The following is a 16,949-nucleotide window of genomic DNA, read 5'->3' as shown; positions in this document are numbered from 1 at the left end:
CTACATGTCCAGTAGATGGCACCAATGTCTTATAAAAAGAAAGATAATATAATAAATCTCCAGCTCTCCAGAGAGGAGGATGAAGACAGAACTCTCACTCTGCTCTGTTCCCGGACGTTATAAATGTAAGAAATGTCTCCTCTCAAAGAAGATGTTTTTAAAATATAGCGCTCAGATTACAGTGCTACAATACACTCTTTTGCAGTAATTCGTTTTTGTAAAAAACGTCTACCATGTGTTACAGGTTTACAAAAACCGTGCTGCATGGCTAAGCAAAGGCGCATGCGTCACAGTAGAATTTTGCAGGGCGGAAGATGAGCCAGTTTTCCTCCAGAGCGGTACATCTTCTTAGTATACTATCTTTGATGTAACTCTCGACACACTGACACTTGTTGGGGATACATGTGTGCCTGTGTGTTGTTCAGTCTACCGACTTACCGGTTTAATGAAGTGGTGGCATCTCTGACCTAGTTTGGTAAGTCGCCTGTTTGAGTTTAGCTAATTTACCTACTTATAGCTTGTTTCCTCTCAGAGACCCTCCTATAGACTCAATACATCGTTAAGCTATGGTATGTTGGGGTAAACTCTGGCTGGTGCATCTTCTTTTCCCGGCCAAAATTAAAAGCAGTGATTTAAAAAATACATTTATCAAATTTACAAATCCTTAAACTAGCTATTCTTCTCAGTTTTGTGTTGTAACATAGGTCAATAATAGTCTATACCAACCGTGTGTAGCTTTTCTTTGGCGTATCCGACAACCATAGCATTTTAGCTTCCTATGCTAATTAAGCGTTGTAGAAACCAACTTATTTGAATGGCTTTTAATGCCAGAAAAAAAGCTTGTGAATATTTCGCATATCCATCGTTATTACGTTTGTAGTACCTACGTTTACCAACATGTCACTGTGTTATTATGCTGTGTTGTTTCCTGTGCTGTAGGCACAAAGTTAAGAGGGATTTAGGTTGAATTGAAGATGTGTTTTGTTACATAAGTTATATAAAATAGGAATTCCCAAATCGTTTCACACCAGGAATCCTCAAAGATTATACAACACAGAGTCATAACTGGGTAGTTTAAAAGAAGTAGTAGTATTTTGTTGTGATTTGGCTCAATCACAGCTCTGTACTTGTACAGTGAAAATGAAATTAGTCATCCTCTCTTCATGTTTTAACTCCCAGGAAGTAAAGTAATAGTAGGGTGAAACCTTTCCTCATTTGGCTGGGGACTGTAAATACAGAGATTTCCCTTTGATCTCCAAGATACAACTTTGCATTAAAAAGTCAGCCACAGTCAAGGAAAGTGGAGACTAGTAAAACCTAAGCACAGTTTACCCACTTTTTATTCGACTTTATTAAATATAATACAATGACATGAACGTTTACTATTAAGATGTATTTATCATATTAAGTAATGTCCAACACCTAGTGGCACATTAGGCTATATGAGAACGCAACTATTTAGGAAAAGCTGAGATTTTTACATTCAGAAGAGGATCTAATTTATATCAGAAACAGTTTAAATGCATGCAGGTTAATCTTTTTTTCAGTTTTACAGTTGCTAGACTGCTAGAACAAGTGGGAATAATACTCTCCTATATTTTTATGGTTTAAGGCTTATGTACTTTAAATATGAATTACCTTACAACCCCCAAGTGTAGATTGGTAGTGTGGTTTAACGTCCCTTCTTAATCAAATCATTTTCCCTCAACAATCAGAAGCACGTCTTTTTCTGTCAGTATGATTACATGTTTTATATGTTGTTAAAGAAGTGAAAAATATCCGCTCACAGTATTATGAAGGTGTTGGCCGGTGCAGATCAATAACAAGAAAGCAGTTGTAGCACCCCCGCTTCTGTATGTGCAAAGTAGCTTTCTCACCTTATCTTCTCAGTTTAGTACATGTAAAGAGAGACAGATGAGCTGACATCTGGGGCAGGTCGCACATCATCAGGCAGTGTAGTACTCTTGACAGCTGTAGTTGGCATCAGTGAGCTAAGTGGGTAGGTGTCTTAGATTGCTACTTCAATAGCATAGATAACCTGAGATTGCGATAAGAGCCGGTCATACAGTAACATCCTACAAGCTTTGCCCTCACTGAGTGTTTCTTCTGACTCCTTGTATCTACTCTGAAGTCAAACCAGGACCTCATGCTTCTGTTGGGTCTGCAGTTCAGTGACCCTGAACCACGCAGACCACACTTGAACTGACCTCAGTCCGCAATACACAAACACCCACTGACCTACTCATTAACTCACCAACACACTATTAACCCATAAACAAAGACTCAAGAGTACGTGCAAGCTTGTGCACATACATTTATGGATACAAATACATACATACAACATACTCACATGTCAAGTAAAGTTAGTGCAGAAACTCTGTACCAGTGTTTAAGATTTAGTGGCATCTAGCAGTGAGGTTGCACATTGCAAACAACTGAATACCCCCCACCAAGCATGTAGGAGAGGCTACAGTGGCTGTGAAACTCGTGAAAAATGCAAAAGGCCCTCTCTAGAGCCAGTGTTTGTCCTTTCTGGACTACTGTAGAGATTTGGCGGTGCAACATGGCGGGCTCTGTGGAAGGGGACCTGCTCTCTATGTAGATGTAAAGGGCTCATTCTAAGGTAACGAAAACACAATGATTCTTATTTTCAGGTGATTATACACTAATTAAAACATACTTATGAATATTATATTCCATTTCTACCAAGTCCGTTCTGCTAGATGCCATTAAATCTTGCACACTGGTTCTTTAAGTCAGAAGTATCTTATTTTCTTTACATCTTTCCTCAGGTGCTGTTAACTTTCCATTAAGGTCATTGGTGGATAAGGAAGGAAAGACACTGTAAACCCAAACACCAGAAGGAGTGACCCAACAGTCTTAAACCACTCACCTGGGCTGCAGGCGTCCACACACTCCACCTGGTGAGTGACAGCTTACTTGTCTGGAGTTAAGACTTATATAAGTGCATGAGTTTGAACATGTGAGGACATCAGTATTTAGACGTCAGACTTATCTTTGGTGTTAAAAGCAGCTGCGTACATTATGGATCCTCTGGGACAGATTGATTTCCCCTACTGTGAATGTGTCTCAATTAGAGCAGCAGTGATTAGTTTTGTGTCGATTGACTAAACAATTCAGTTGATCGTGCCTATAGTTAATTTCATCACAGTGCTTTCTGTCAGGACACACTTAGCGTAAGCTGTGGACAGCACAGTAGTTAACACTGTGGTCTCACTGCATGTGTATGTTTGTTTCCTGAATGTGAAATGCAGGTATATGAAAGTTGCAGTGTCTCTGACTATTGAATGCCAAAAGAAGATGATATCAACATTTCATTTATTCATTTTTGTTTATCTGGAGGTAACCATAGTCTAAAAAGGCACTTTACTTCATCCCAGGACCAGTTGCAGTTGATTTTAAACAGTAGCATACAAATGGTTCTTAAGGACACACAATGTTTTTTCTTTATACAGATAGTGCTTCTGTTATACCTGTGTTTTTTCCAGCTGGGCTGTGTAAGTCAAACATGTGCATTCTATCCAGTTTGTCCAGCCATGTGGTCCCACAAGTATCTGAATACCTGGGCATGTTGTTAGCCAAATATATTGCATTATATCAGTGAAAATGCCCAACTATCAGCACATAATAAGACATCTCTGTAATGGTTTTAGAGAGAAGTACTGTATTATGTTATCTTTTCTTATTATTTCATACTCAGTACTCACTTTTTACAAGTCTCAGTATAATAAGTGTTACATTATAGTGTTACCCTTCAAGACACTTGTACCAGGCCCCAGTATCCCTATTCCAAACATGGTTGGTCAATCAATAACAGTTCTTGAATCACTCTTGGCTGGGCCCGTAGCCTGGGACCAGTTTGCCTTGGGAGATTCTAGCACGTGTTATTTCTCCCTCACAGCTCCCTGCTTCCCAGCAACACAGACACACTTTCACCACGATAAACATGAAGGCAACGCTACTAAGACATCTGGAGGAACCTCATGTAAGAACCTCTGGTCCTTTGGATTAAAGTCTATTAAAGGCTTATAGCCAGTTCAAGTGGTTTGGGCATTTGTTTAGGATGTCCCCTGGATGCCTCTCTGTGGAGGAGCTATTCCAGGGGAGGGATTATGTATCCTATCTGGCCTGGGGATGCCTGGGGATCCCTCAGTAGGAGCTGTAGGGAGTTGCAAGGGAGAAGGTGTCCGAGCCTTCATGACCCAGACAAGCTCCAGAAAAATATTGTACTGACAATGACAAATTATCTTACATTCATACTGCACAAAGTGTAATAATTCACAAAAACCTATTTCAACTAAAGATGGCTAAAGGTTTGTATAGTGTATGTGTAGTCAGTGACAAAAAAAACAGTAGTGAGCAGAATGAGAGCAGCAGACATGCAGTGGACGTGTAGGAATTCAGCCAGGGCTGACAGCATGGCAGCACTTCTGAGTTGGCTGTTTGGTTTTCTTTGGCTGTTTTTTCTTATCAAACACGGACCCACTGTGGGAAACAGTTTCTACATTTGTCCTTCCCTTTTCCCAGGATGGATAGTTCGAATTGTTAGCATTCCACATTGAAACCAAGGACACAGCTACACCGCAGCTCACTGAGCCCCCTGCTCAGAATAAGAATGTCAAACGAGTCAAATAACGGTCAGATTTTATTTATTTTTTTACTTAGCATGTCTCCTTTTATTGGCAAGTTAATTTTAAATACTGAGATGGGAGAGATTTGGAGACATGGGGGGGATCACATGTAAACACGTCAGATCTGACCCCAGAAGTCACAGTCACATAGTATGTGCCTTTAGACCAAGAAGCCATCAAATGCTGACATTATATTCCCATTATATGTGATCAAAAAGAAAAACACCCCACTGAAATTCAAAATGTCAAGGCATGGCCTTCATGAAATATCCTTGAAGCACTACTGTACAGACAAATATCACAGTATCCCACCCACCCTCTAGTGTACAGAGCTCTGTAGTTGTTCTCTCGTGCCTCTGCTCCGCTCAACACGAGGGTGGCTTAGTGGCTGAGATCAAACAGGATCATCAACTGTCAGCCTCATGCTTCCCACGGACATGGCGCTGACAGCTTGAACAAGAGAACATGATGTGCTGCCCACTGCCTTCAGGAGAAGGCCCGGCACACTACACCCCCTCACTCCATCCATTCATAGGCTGATGATTTATAAGTCTAGTGTTTGTGTTGCTGTGTGGCTTACTTCATACCCATTAGGTTCAAATCATTTAAAAATGATCACACAGCTCTGTTCCGCCTATTCTTCAAATTTATATTTCTGGCTCCCATAAGTCACAAAGATGGTCGGAAGCAGTAAACCCAAATGTAAGTGGTGAAATGTCGTCTTAGAAACCTGTGGGTGATATCACTTTGACTACATTCAGGCTTTTTTACTGTCTGTGGTTGTCACCTTCAAGCTACAGCCACAATAGCAAAGCATGTAGTGTTGCACTTGTCATGTTTCCTCACTTGCAACTTTGCATGGTCGTTCAGTGAAATGATATAATGATCAAACCGTATAGCTTGAATTCAAATATACTTCTTTATTTACATTGTTTACAGATGGAAACTACCTCGTAGCTAAATCTGGTACAAAGCATCTCTTCTCAGGATGGACAATGTCTTCAACAGTGTAGATTTTCCAGTTCCACTTTTATATAATTCTGCAACATACAGGTGGAAAACTACAGAGTTCAGCTTTAAGTGAAAATGGCAAAACCATAATCTAAAAAATATTCCATTAAAATTAGACGACCTGCATGCTAAATTTAACTACAAGTCAACAGTACAATGTACTTAAGAATTAAAATGAAAAGTTACTCCCTCTTAAGAAGGATGCATATCAGAACGTCTGTGGTAGTAACCACCGATGTTTCAAAACTTGCTCTCTAAAATTTGAACCATCCAAGTGACATCACTCAGGGGTTTTTCTCAGACTACCCAGCTACTCACAGAGCTACTTCACACTCAATACATCAGTTTCACATGCTGTGTTGAAGTCCCTTCACAGAGAAAATTCATATTGATGGCTACAGTAAGGTGGTTGAAATGGCTAGAATGGTTGTGTGATTATCAAATAGTTTTCATGTAATGTAATCTCATTTAACTGTATTTTATGTCTTGTTTTATGTATAAATATTGGCCCTTCATATTACATGTAGAGAGATTACCTAGAATGAATGGCGCTCGTCATGTCTCGTATGTCAGAGTGAGCCTTCAATCCATACAATGTCGATGACTAAGTGGTGACACCTGGCCTTGTGATTGGTCAGATGGCATTCTCTGACCTGTGAGTCATCACAGCTATACCCTGCCAACCTGTGAGATCATAATAATGGCTGTGACTAAATGTGATGAAAAACTTTGCAGTCTGTCGCACTTATTGATTTGCTTTTAAGCACATGTGCTCTAGTGGCTTATATAATGGATTTGCATTATTGTGCAGTGTTTCCACTAGGATTCTTTTCAGGGGTGTGGTAGACCCCCACGAAACTACTGTGTTGTCGTGGGGCAGCATTTTCAGATAATTTTGAACTATTTTCGATACCGTATTTATTAAAACAACAACAGAGGTTGTACTTTTTCACAAGACATTAGCAAGAAGAAAAGTGAAACAAATATGCTCAATGATGAAGTCAGTGCTGCGCCCTGACCTGAAATTATCCTTTACATTTTTGTGAGTGATTGCTCTGTGTGCCATAAAAAATAATGACAGATTAACATTGGTAAAATGAGGCTTATGAGACAGGCTGTAACCAATAGCCAGTTGTAGGGATGGGTATGGTTAGAATTTTATATTTATCTTACTAAAGAAAACAGGATTAGAATAGATTTGTATTTCAAATATAGCAAAATATTGTCTCTAGAGTAGCAACAGTAATGTTTACAACAGCAAAGTCACCAGATAAACTCAATAATATCTCACTGGGAAGAAATCTAAAATGTCAATAAAATAAATAATATTCCTGACATCAAAATACTGAGTGAAGCTAAGAAAGACTGAAGAACACAGACATTTGTCAGTATCAGTCATTCCTCCTGTCCTCTGCTGCTGAGGTGGTCGGGGGGTGGGGGTGGGCCTGCCAGAAGTTAATTTTACAAGAATTTGACTAGTTTTAATATACCTGACAAACTAAAATAAACAGTCAGACCACATATAGACAGCTTCGGTTTTAGCTTGTTCATTACAAATAGCTGACTAACCAGCGCGCTGTGGTTGTGTAAAACATACCAGGAAACTGCAGACAAAGCAGATGAAAATAGCGCTTTCCCGAATGTTTATGCTTGTTGAAAAGGTGGTTTGATAAATTAGACTTATTGGCTTTTTACATGCAAAGCTTTTATTGCACTTACAGTAATGAGCGTTGTCGTCAACTCGAGTAACATGTCTTCACGTCACTTGGTTCACTGTGTCAGCCGCTGTCTGTCTCTCCTCTGCTCCCCTGTGTGTGAGTATGACTTAAGCCACTTTCAGGGACACAAACCAGACCTAAGACCAGTTGATTGGGGACAGCTTGTGCAGTTGGGGACAAAAGTCATGTCCCCAATTGGTAAAATGCTGATTTTTGGGTCAGTGGTTGAGGTTGGGGTTAGGTTAAGGTTGGGGTATGGGTTAAGTTTAGGCAAGTAGTGGTTATGGTTAGGGTTAGGGTATGTTTCCAGGAAATGAATGTAAGTCTATGTAAATACCCCAAAAGTGACAAACGCAAACACAAACCTGTGTGTGTGTGTGTGTGTGTGTGTGTAGGAGCTAAGCCCTGCCTTCGTGCGACCATAAGTTACACCAAAATGCTGTAGAGACTCTCAACATATTTTCTGTTCATTTGACCAAGGTGCTGTGAAAAACATCGTTGTGAAAGACGTGCACAGTAAGGCGGTTGTTTGTATCGGCGTATTTCTGTACACTGAGCTGAAATGAAACAAGTGCACATAAATTAGGTAAATAACATAAACAAGCATAGCCTATTGTGTTTCTCTCAGGAGGAGCGGTCACCCCCATGGAAATGGTAGGGGAAACACTGTATTCATTGTCACATCAGCCTTTTTCCTTTTTTCATCTCTCTCTTTAATGTTTAAAAATATGAAATTGTTTTTAATAAAACAGAATTCGTACAAAACTCGTACAAACATATTTTTTATAATCTCAGATGGATATACACCTTTTCCAACTATTTTGTTTAAGGGGACCACAGGAAGAAAGAGTGTTATCACTGTCTGTCTTTGTGCATCCTTTACTGGAAGAGATGTTAGCTGCATCCTTTACTGCACCCTTCTGCTGGTATGCATCACATCCCTCTGCGGCCTCTCATTCAAATGTCAGCTGTACGCACCAGCTGGCTGTTATAGCTCAACTCTGAGTGTGTGTGTGTGTGTGTGTGTCTATCTGTATATCTGTCTATGTGTCCATCTGTCTATCTGGCATTACTTCCCTCTATTAAGGTCAGATAGAAAGCCAGAGACCAACTGCCAGTGTCTAACAATGTGGTGATGGGCTTCAGGGCCTGATGCTAAATAGAGCCACATTTCTGTTCCCTCATACACAATTAGAAAAGGGTTTCCGTGAAGTCTCTACTGCATTTGGCTGTTTTTAGCCGTACAGTGCGTATGAATCAGTCAAGCCCATTGTGAACCTGAATAACTCTTCAATGTGTCTGTCAATCATTAAAATACATTGAAAAGCATTGTTTAGACCTACAGAACTTTATTTTGAATTCTAGTCAAGATGCCAAGTTTTCCAAAAATACCACACGTCATGCTGTATCCCACGGGAATGGGAATGATGAAATGTTGATTTTTTTTTTTTTCCATTTGGTTTGTGGTGTAAAACGTTGGGGGAGTAAATGCTTCACTCAATATAGGCATGATATTTGAGCATGGAAGCTCCCTTCTTACTTTGAACAGTATCTGTGACAAAACATCTCAAATCAAAGATCCATGTAAAATCTTTCAACTTTCAGCAGATTACTGTATATGAAAAAGGTCGCTTGCAACTTTACAATTTTGGTTTACTCTAACTGCTCTCATCAGCATCGTTCTCGGCTACAGTAGGCAGCTGGTCTCAGAAAAGCTCTAAAAACTTTAGGTTACTTGTGTAACCTTGGTTCTCAGAGTAGAATGAGTGTGATGTCTCACTATGGGATACGCCCACCTGCGTATTCCTCAGAAGCATTTATCTCATTATGCCAATCCTGATTGGCTGGTGACTACCTTTAAATAGCTCATGCTATGGCGCAGGGTCATTCAAAATAAGAACCTCTTCTTGCTTCACCCCAGCAAGAAGGGTTGTCTGGTGAGACATCTCACTCATACTACTCTGAGAACCAAGGTTACACAAGTAACCTAAAGTTTTCATTCGTAATATTTGTTTCGATGTCTCACTATGGGATATGGAGACTCCCGTATTGCCAGACAAGCTTATCTCAGCAACCACCAGCAATCAACGAGTAGTACTCTGTTCCAGCAAGGGCCCTGAGCCCAGTATTCCGTGAGCCACACACAGAGCAGAGACATCCAGTCTATAAAACCAGACAAAAGTGATGTGGGAAGACTGGCTTGTCGCCGCACAAATGTCCTGAATGGAAACCCCTCTAAACAAGGCCCAGGATGTAGCCAGGCCATGAGTAGAATGAGCTCGCAGGCCCCCCGACGCCTGCAGTCCCTGGCCCATATAAGCTAGAGAAATCACCCCCGCAAACCAGTGGAAGAGCTGTTGCTTCATTTCCCATATGGGGATTAGCCCAGGATACAAAGAGTTGGTTACTTCTCCAAAATCCCTTAGTCCTGGTCATATAGGTGCACAAGGCACAGACTGGACACAGCATGTACAACCGCTGTTCTTCAGGGGGAGGTGATGAAGAGAATACTGTAAGGTCAATGGGTGAGCATGAGCCAACCACCTTGGGCACAAAGGCGAGGTTAGGTTTTAGTGAAAACTCATGACATGCCCTGGGGCTGAGGAAATGGAGGGTGCACCAAAAGCACATGAATATAACTGACCTGTTTAGCAAATGCCAAAGCCAGCAACCACACTGTCTTCAGAGACAGACGTTTCAAGTCAGCCTCATCCGGTGGTTCAAAAGGAACGTCCATCCAAAACCACCGCCAAGTCCCATAGGGGGGCCAGCAGCCTGAAAACAGGAAGGAGGCTACAGGCCCCTTTCATAAAAAAGCAGACCAATGGATGTTGGCTAGCTGTTTTACCATCAAACCCCACATGACATGCAGCAATAGCAGCCAAGTATACCTTAATTGTGGAGAAGGATTTGTGTTTGTCAGTCAAGTCCTGCAATTATGACAAAATCACACCAATCAGACATTGAAGGGAAACATGTTCCTACCTGAGACTACAATCCTCAAACACTCTATATTTACAGTTATAAAGGATGCTCTAGCGCTCTGAAAGGTGTCAGTTACATTCTGAGGCAGCCCCACTGTGCTTAAACTATACCACTCACGGGCCATGCCCATAGAACCAGGCGTTCTGGGTGTGGGTGAAATATCATTCTACCCGCCTGGGACAGCACATCCCTGTGCAACAGGAATTGCCACAGCTGTCTGCACAATATTTGATAAATCTCCAACAGCCAGTGCATTGCTGGCCAGTGCGGAGCTCTCAGAATCAGTGTGCAACCATGCTCCCTCACTCTGGACAGAGTAGAGGGTATCAGAGCCAAAGGAGGAAATGCATACAGGAGGATGGGCAGCCAGGCGTGCTCAAGCACATCCACGCCGAAAGACACTCCTAACCCTCACGTTGACAACAGTGGATATTGTGCATTTTCTTTTGACACGAACAGATCCACCTCGGCCCAGTTGTAACGCATCCACACTTGCATCACAATTGCTGTGTGCGTGAGTAGGGGTGGGCACTTTGGCAAAAATATCATATCACAAATTCAGACAGGTTCATGATCCACAATCTTATCATGATTCTTTTTCATGTTGGTTTTTAAGTATATTTTGCAAGTTACTGAACAGACCTCAAGATTCAAGATTCAAAACTTTATTGTCTATCACATAATGATAGAAGTTTGTCTTAGGTTAGTGGCTCACAAACAGCATAAAAACATACACCCATGAAAGACATAAAGACGTAAAATTACATTAAAACACAAACAATTCCATAAATAAAGAAGAGCAGGTGTGCAAAGCTGCATTAAAAAGTAGTGACATTTGGCCTTGTTTAAAATGGATACTACAGTGGGAAACCAAACTAACAGTACAACAAAACTAATTTCACAGCAGAAAAGCAAATGGTTGATGTTGTGTAGAAGCATTAGTGTGCCGTTTCGGATGCCTAGCAGGATGTGCATCATTTAAAAAAAGGCACCAACAGAGTACACCAGAGCTGACATCATGCTGCTGGCTTGCAGCATGACAGAAGTTAGTGCTACCAGTTAGCAGGGGAGCTAACCGCTAAACAGTGGTATTTACCTGCAGCCCAGTTGTCAGTTTAACATGATGTGCAGCAGGTGAGCTTCCTAGCAGGACATTAAAGCTGCTGTAGATTTCACCAGCAGATTGGAGATGTGGTAAGAGGCACTCACCATGTCGGTGCTGTTACCCGTTAGCCTCCTGCTACTAAACTGTGCTCCATCACAGAGCTGAACTGATACAATGTGCACTGTAGCACAATACTAAAGATCTCTCTGTAAAGGCAGATCACGGAGACATTTATTCGTTCACGATCTAATATCGTCATATAGCACATCCCTAGTGCAGAGTCCATTCTCCGTATAATTGCAGATCCACCCCCAGGTTCAGGACCCCCGGGACGTGTGTCACTCTCAGAGACAGGAGCCCCCCCCCGACGGTTGATATAAGCCACTGTTGTCGTATTGTCCATTTTCAGCAGGAAATAGTACCCACTGAGAAACAGGAGAAAGCACTTCAGTGTGAGAAACAATGCCAAGAGCTCCAAATAATTGATGTGGGACCGCTGGAGACCCCTGCTTTAGAGGCTCCTCACAGACTGGCCCTCGTTTATTCATGCACTCCACTGTGACCGTAACCCTCCGTGCACCACAGCACATCGGATCCAGTCATCTCCTGGAGAATGCGGAGCTTCTCCATGCCCTCGAAGTCCAGAGAAGATGCCCCTTGAGTGGAGTTCTTCCTGCTGAAGGGGTGGTCCTTCCACGAGACCGAGACCTCATCCAGCAGCTTAGGAAAAATAGAGAGAAGCTGTCTTGCTGCCCTCTTGGCCTGGGGAAATGTCATCCCTTCGTAACGGGATGTGGTGTTGTCCGTAACTACTGCAGGCCAAGGGATGTTCAGCCTGAATGAAGCGTGTTTGCACACGTCCTGCATAGCCATGCTGGGGACAGGGGAAGCTGGTGTACTCTCATCCCTGTCACATGAGGCAGACCCAGCTCTAGGCTTTGCAGTCCTAGCAGGAATGAGGAGCAACTCATCCAACTCATCCTCCTCTGATAAGAGGACGTTGAAGTGTCCTCATTGTTGTCCTCGCTCATAGTTCAGCTCCAACACTCAACACTACATGTCACCAGCAGACAGGTAAGGGTCATTACCCGACAAGCTAGCTTGGTGTGTTAGTCATCATCAGAGCCCCTTGACAGTGAAGCAGGCATAGTGCCTGCATGAACCAGGGGCTTCAATGGCCAGACGGGCATGTTCCAGCCCGAGGCAGCATGAGAAGACCTGGTGTGTGTCTTTGCTCGAGATTTTGTTACTACAGCGGCAGAGTCAAGGCCGGAGTCTCCATCTCTCTTGTTGTGAGGTAGGGTGATGTCCACCTTTGCTAGCAGGCATACTGACAGAGAGGAACAGTGAATTAGCTGGTGTGCTAATCCCGTGGGAGCAGAGCATTCCGCTGGCCCACTTGGTGTGCAAGGGTTAACGCTCAACAAAGCACCCGAGCTACTGTGTGGCTAGGTGAAAGAGCACTCCAGGCTATGGTGAAGGCCAGAGAGTTGAAGCGTATCAAGGTAGCTAGCACCCGGCGACGGAGTGTTTAGCTGAAATAGCTCCGATCTGTGGACAGTCAAGCTAGCTATCTATGCAACAGAGTGAGAAATGCTCTGCAGCAAGAGGAGGTGTAGCGAAAGCTATTTAAAGGTAGGTGGAACCACCTGACTTCACGATCACCAGCAAATCAGGACTGGCATAATGAGAGAAATGCTTCTGAGGAATATGCGGGGGGCGTATCCTGTAGTGATAAATTGAAACGAATACTATGAATGAGTACTGGTACTGTACACTACCTGCCTACCATATCAATTTAAAAGGCGATAATAAGTCAGTGTTGTGTTTATATTTTGTTTCCACTGCCACAAGTGGTCAAAACTTGGCTGTTGTAGGTTTCAATAAGCCCTAGAACAAGCAAATGAAGACTAAATTTTGTTTTTGGCTTTGTAGAAATCAGCTTTAGAACTTGGCTCTAAAGATCTAACAAAGAAGTCACATCTGGAGTCCGTTTCACCAAATTTGCAACATGACATAATTTTCTGTTATTAATTTTTACATGTTTAACTAATCAAACAAAACACCATACTTGTTACCTATCCATGAGCATGTGAGAGGGCTCACAAATTCATCTGCAATTTGCAAGGGACAACCATTTGTGAAACGGGACACTAGGACAATTTGAGTTTTGAGTGAAAGCAGTGCTTTCACATAATTTTTGTGGAATAAGACACAGTATCCTATATATACGATACACAGAATACACTAAGAATATGCTCAAAGGGCTGGAGCCATTGGTAGACACCTCTGTCAACATCGCCCAGGTGCTTAAAGTCAGTGTGGAACATTTAACCCAGTGGGGTAACATACCATAGTGCATCCATTTGTGAACCTCCTTAATGGGCAGCAGCTGTGGCATTTCAGTGTGATCTCCCGTTGACTGTCTCCCTATGTCATTCTAGCAGTTCTGTATGTGGCTTCAAACTTATATAAGCACAGGGTGGGTCTCACATTAAAAGGTGAATATTCAGCCAAACATTGACTGAAAGATTTTCATTATGCATTTTTGCTGTTGTTTGTGTCCACACCAGGGCTATAATAGGATGACACAAGCTTTAGCTCCCTTTCCAAATAGTTATGAGCCTGTGTTCCTAGTTACTAGACATGAAACAATCTGCCTCTATAAAATTCACTTTGATATTTTTCTCCATAATAAATGTCACTGACAGAATAAAGTAAACAGCAGCATAGTTATTTTGCTGCTGCTGCTAACATCAGATATGTGTGTCATCTTGTACAACAGCTGCTAAACTTCACTGTGAGGCCTACTTGATCTTAATGCCATACATAGAGATAGACTAATACACAGTGAAGAAGAAACAGAATGCAAACAAGATATGTGATCGTGATTATAAATATATATATATATATATATACAGGTTAAACCACACAATGACATAAAGTAGACAGGCAGGCGGACAGCAAATTGCTAAAAGGAAAAGAGTCAAACGATTACTGGCAAGTATGCATTTTTTTATCAGAACAGCTAAAAATTGCATGTACTCTCACACCCTTAAACCACACAATCCATTACCTCACCAGCTACACATTGACACCCCACAGCCAAGGCCAGACGGATTGTCAGAAGTGATGGCATCAATAGCGGTGGGTTGTGTTGGTAGAGTTGAGAGTAGTTGCTAAGCTTCACTGACAGACGTTGGCTTCACACCCTGGCTGGTCAGGAGTCCATGGGCATGCCCTGAATTAGCACAGGGCTTTCCCACTATGTGAGAATGCGATGCGGCTGGAACGACTGTCACTGTCAGCCAAGTGTAAAGACCTGAGTATGCAACAGACTTCACAGGGGTTTTTTAGGGACTAGGAATATATCTTATTTTTGTAACCCCTCAAGTATGAACAGTTGTCATTAAATACATCTATAAACATTAACTTAAGAGAAATTTTAGATATCTAGGATGAGCAATTGTTTCTGTGTGTGTGTGCAAAAGCACAGCATAAGAATAAGTTGCAGTAATACATTGCACACACTGTCCTACAGACAGTGGAGCATTAAGCTCAAATAACATGGAGAGAAATTAGTCTCAAAACTTGTTACAAATGTGTGTTTCATGATCTGCAAATGAAAACAATAGTTTACCAATGTGTATGATCATTTGTGAATAGATTAGGGTGCTCATAAATGCGTCTTCTCATCCATCACATAGGAAAATGTATTTGTGAACACCATAATTTACTCACAAATAATCATAAATCTTGTTTTCATTTGTGGATCATGAAACACACATTTGTCACTAGTATTGAGACCAACCCCATGTCTTTTTTTTTCTTTTTTTTTAAAGTCATTTTCAAGCTCTGAGATACCTACTGTACATGATTCATTGTTTATAGAGAAAAATCATGAAACAGAGATTTCTTCTTTCTTCTAAACATCCACTGATATACATCAATATATTTTTAACCTTTTGAGAGGCTCATGTATTTTCATGTGGGACTGGTACCACAGAAGTGGATGACTCTTCAGTAACAATAATTCTGGAAATCTTCCATGAGCCCTTGGCAGGAAATATGTACTAAATCAATTCTGCCAGAATGCAATATACTGTATACTAGACTTTTTGTATGTTGTTGTTTAACACAATGCAGTGACAATTAGTTGTAATTTATAAAGTGAGTTTAAGGTTTTTTAAGGCCCTCATCTTTCTTAAGTATAACAGTTTTCTTTAAAAGTCTTTCTGAAGCTAATATGAAGCTTCAGTGGTCCAAATGAGTCAAATCAAGTAGAAACCTCTATCAGTGTTCATATTGACACCTGACTGTTGTTTTAAGACAGACTTGAAAATTTATGAACCTGTCCTTTAACTGGGAGAATGTGACTCCCGAAATTGACATGACAAGAGCGTTTTACTAAAGACTGATCACCATGTTGAAATTTTTGGAACCACAGAAACACTCACTTTGTCCAGTCGCGATTGCAGGGTAGTGTTACAGAATGGAGTTTCTTCCCTCGCAAATGATCTTTGTTTGAGTGCAGACACTGACTGGAAAGAGCACACAAACCTGACAGCATCCAAGTTTAATACTGGCCTTTCATCAAGTTACTCACATTAATGTTAATTAGCAACAGCTGATATAATCAGGCACTGGAGACATTTGTTAAGCTAAAACTTTGTTGTTGTTGTTTTTACATAGATTACTTACTTTGCTACTAAGTGTAAGCAGAAATAAAAGATGTATGAACTGTCAGGGCTTTGGAGTCTATTTTGCCGGTCTGGGTTTTAGATGAGCTCTGATTCACTCGCAAATAATTTTTCACAATCACAGCACTAATTTTCCCCGCATATGCAAGCAAAATGGTTGCACTGTATTGTCCGGCTGTAAAGGAGAGCATTGCTGCAACACTAGCAGGCTGAGGTTGACAAAACTCAGTAGAGTACAGTAATGAAAAGATCCACATCACTAATTCAAGATGCATTTATTACCATAACTGACATTACATCTACAAACCTTTTTAACTAATGCAAGTGAATATGCACAAGTAGACGCACACATGTCTACACACATGAATTGGGCCCACATTCTCTTGACTTCATGTTTCAGTTTTTGCCACCCAGAGTGCAGTAGAGAAGAGGTAGGATGAAAGCTTCTTGGAGCGACAGTTATATGAGAGAAAAGCGGTAATGAGTGGGCTGGAAACCGTGACAGCCGGTCTGCCGCAAGTAGGGGAGCGCGAGAGAAAGAGTGAATAAGAGGAGGGGACTACATGTAGGAGTATACCACAGCGAATATGGTAGGAAGACAACATGTTGCAGCTGCAGCCCAGTTTTATTGAGCAGATGAGCGAATGAGCAAGCAAGCGTGTCTCGTCCAGACACCCACACTGCCTGGGCTGGTGTCCTAGGAGATTAGCAATACATTGTTACGACTTTCTCTTTTTTTTTCTGTATGCATTATGTTGTTTTTTATACCATTTCAATA

General features: G+C 41.5%; 1 protein-coding gene across 2 annotated transcripts in view; it reads left to right on the top strand.

The window, feature by feature from the left end:
• The first annotated feature begins 373 nt into the window (after positions 1-373).
• The window catches only part of LOC121905409 (neurocalcin-delta A), a 72,641-nt gene continuing 56,065 nt past the window's right edge, over positions 374-16,949 (top strand). For both annotated transcript variants that reach the window (XM_042423628.1, XM_042423626.1), the window contains exons 1-2: positions 374-475; positions 2,793-2,924. The gene's annotated coding sequence lies outside the window, so the exon portion shown is untranslated. The remainder of the gene's footprint in view (positions 476-2,792; positions 2,925-16,949) is intronic.

This window comes from Thunnus maccoyii, chromosome 10 (genome assembly GCF_910596095.1).
Source record: "Thunnus maccoyii chromosome 10, fThuMac1.1, whole genome shotgun sequence".
In the NCBI taxonomy this organism is placed as follows: Eukaryota; Metazoa; Chordata; class Actinopteri; order Scombriformes; family Scombridae; genus Thunnus; species Thunnus maccoyii.
The sequence above is the reverse complement of the archived record's forward strand: the minus strand, read 5'-3'. Positions and strand labels throughout refer to the sequence as shown.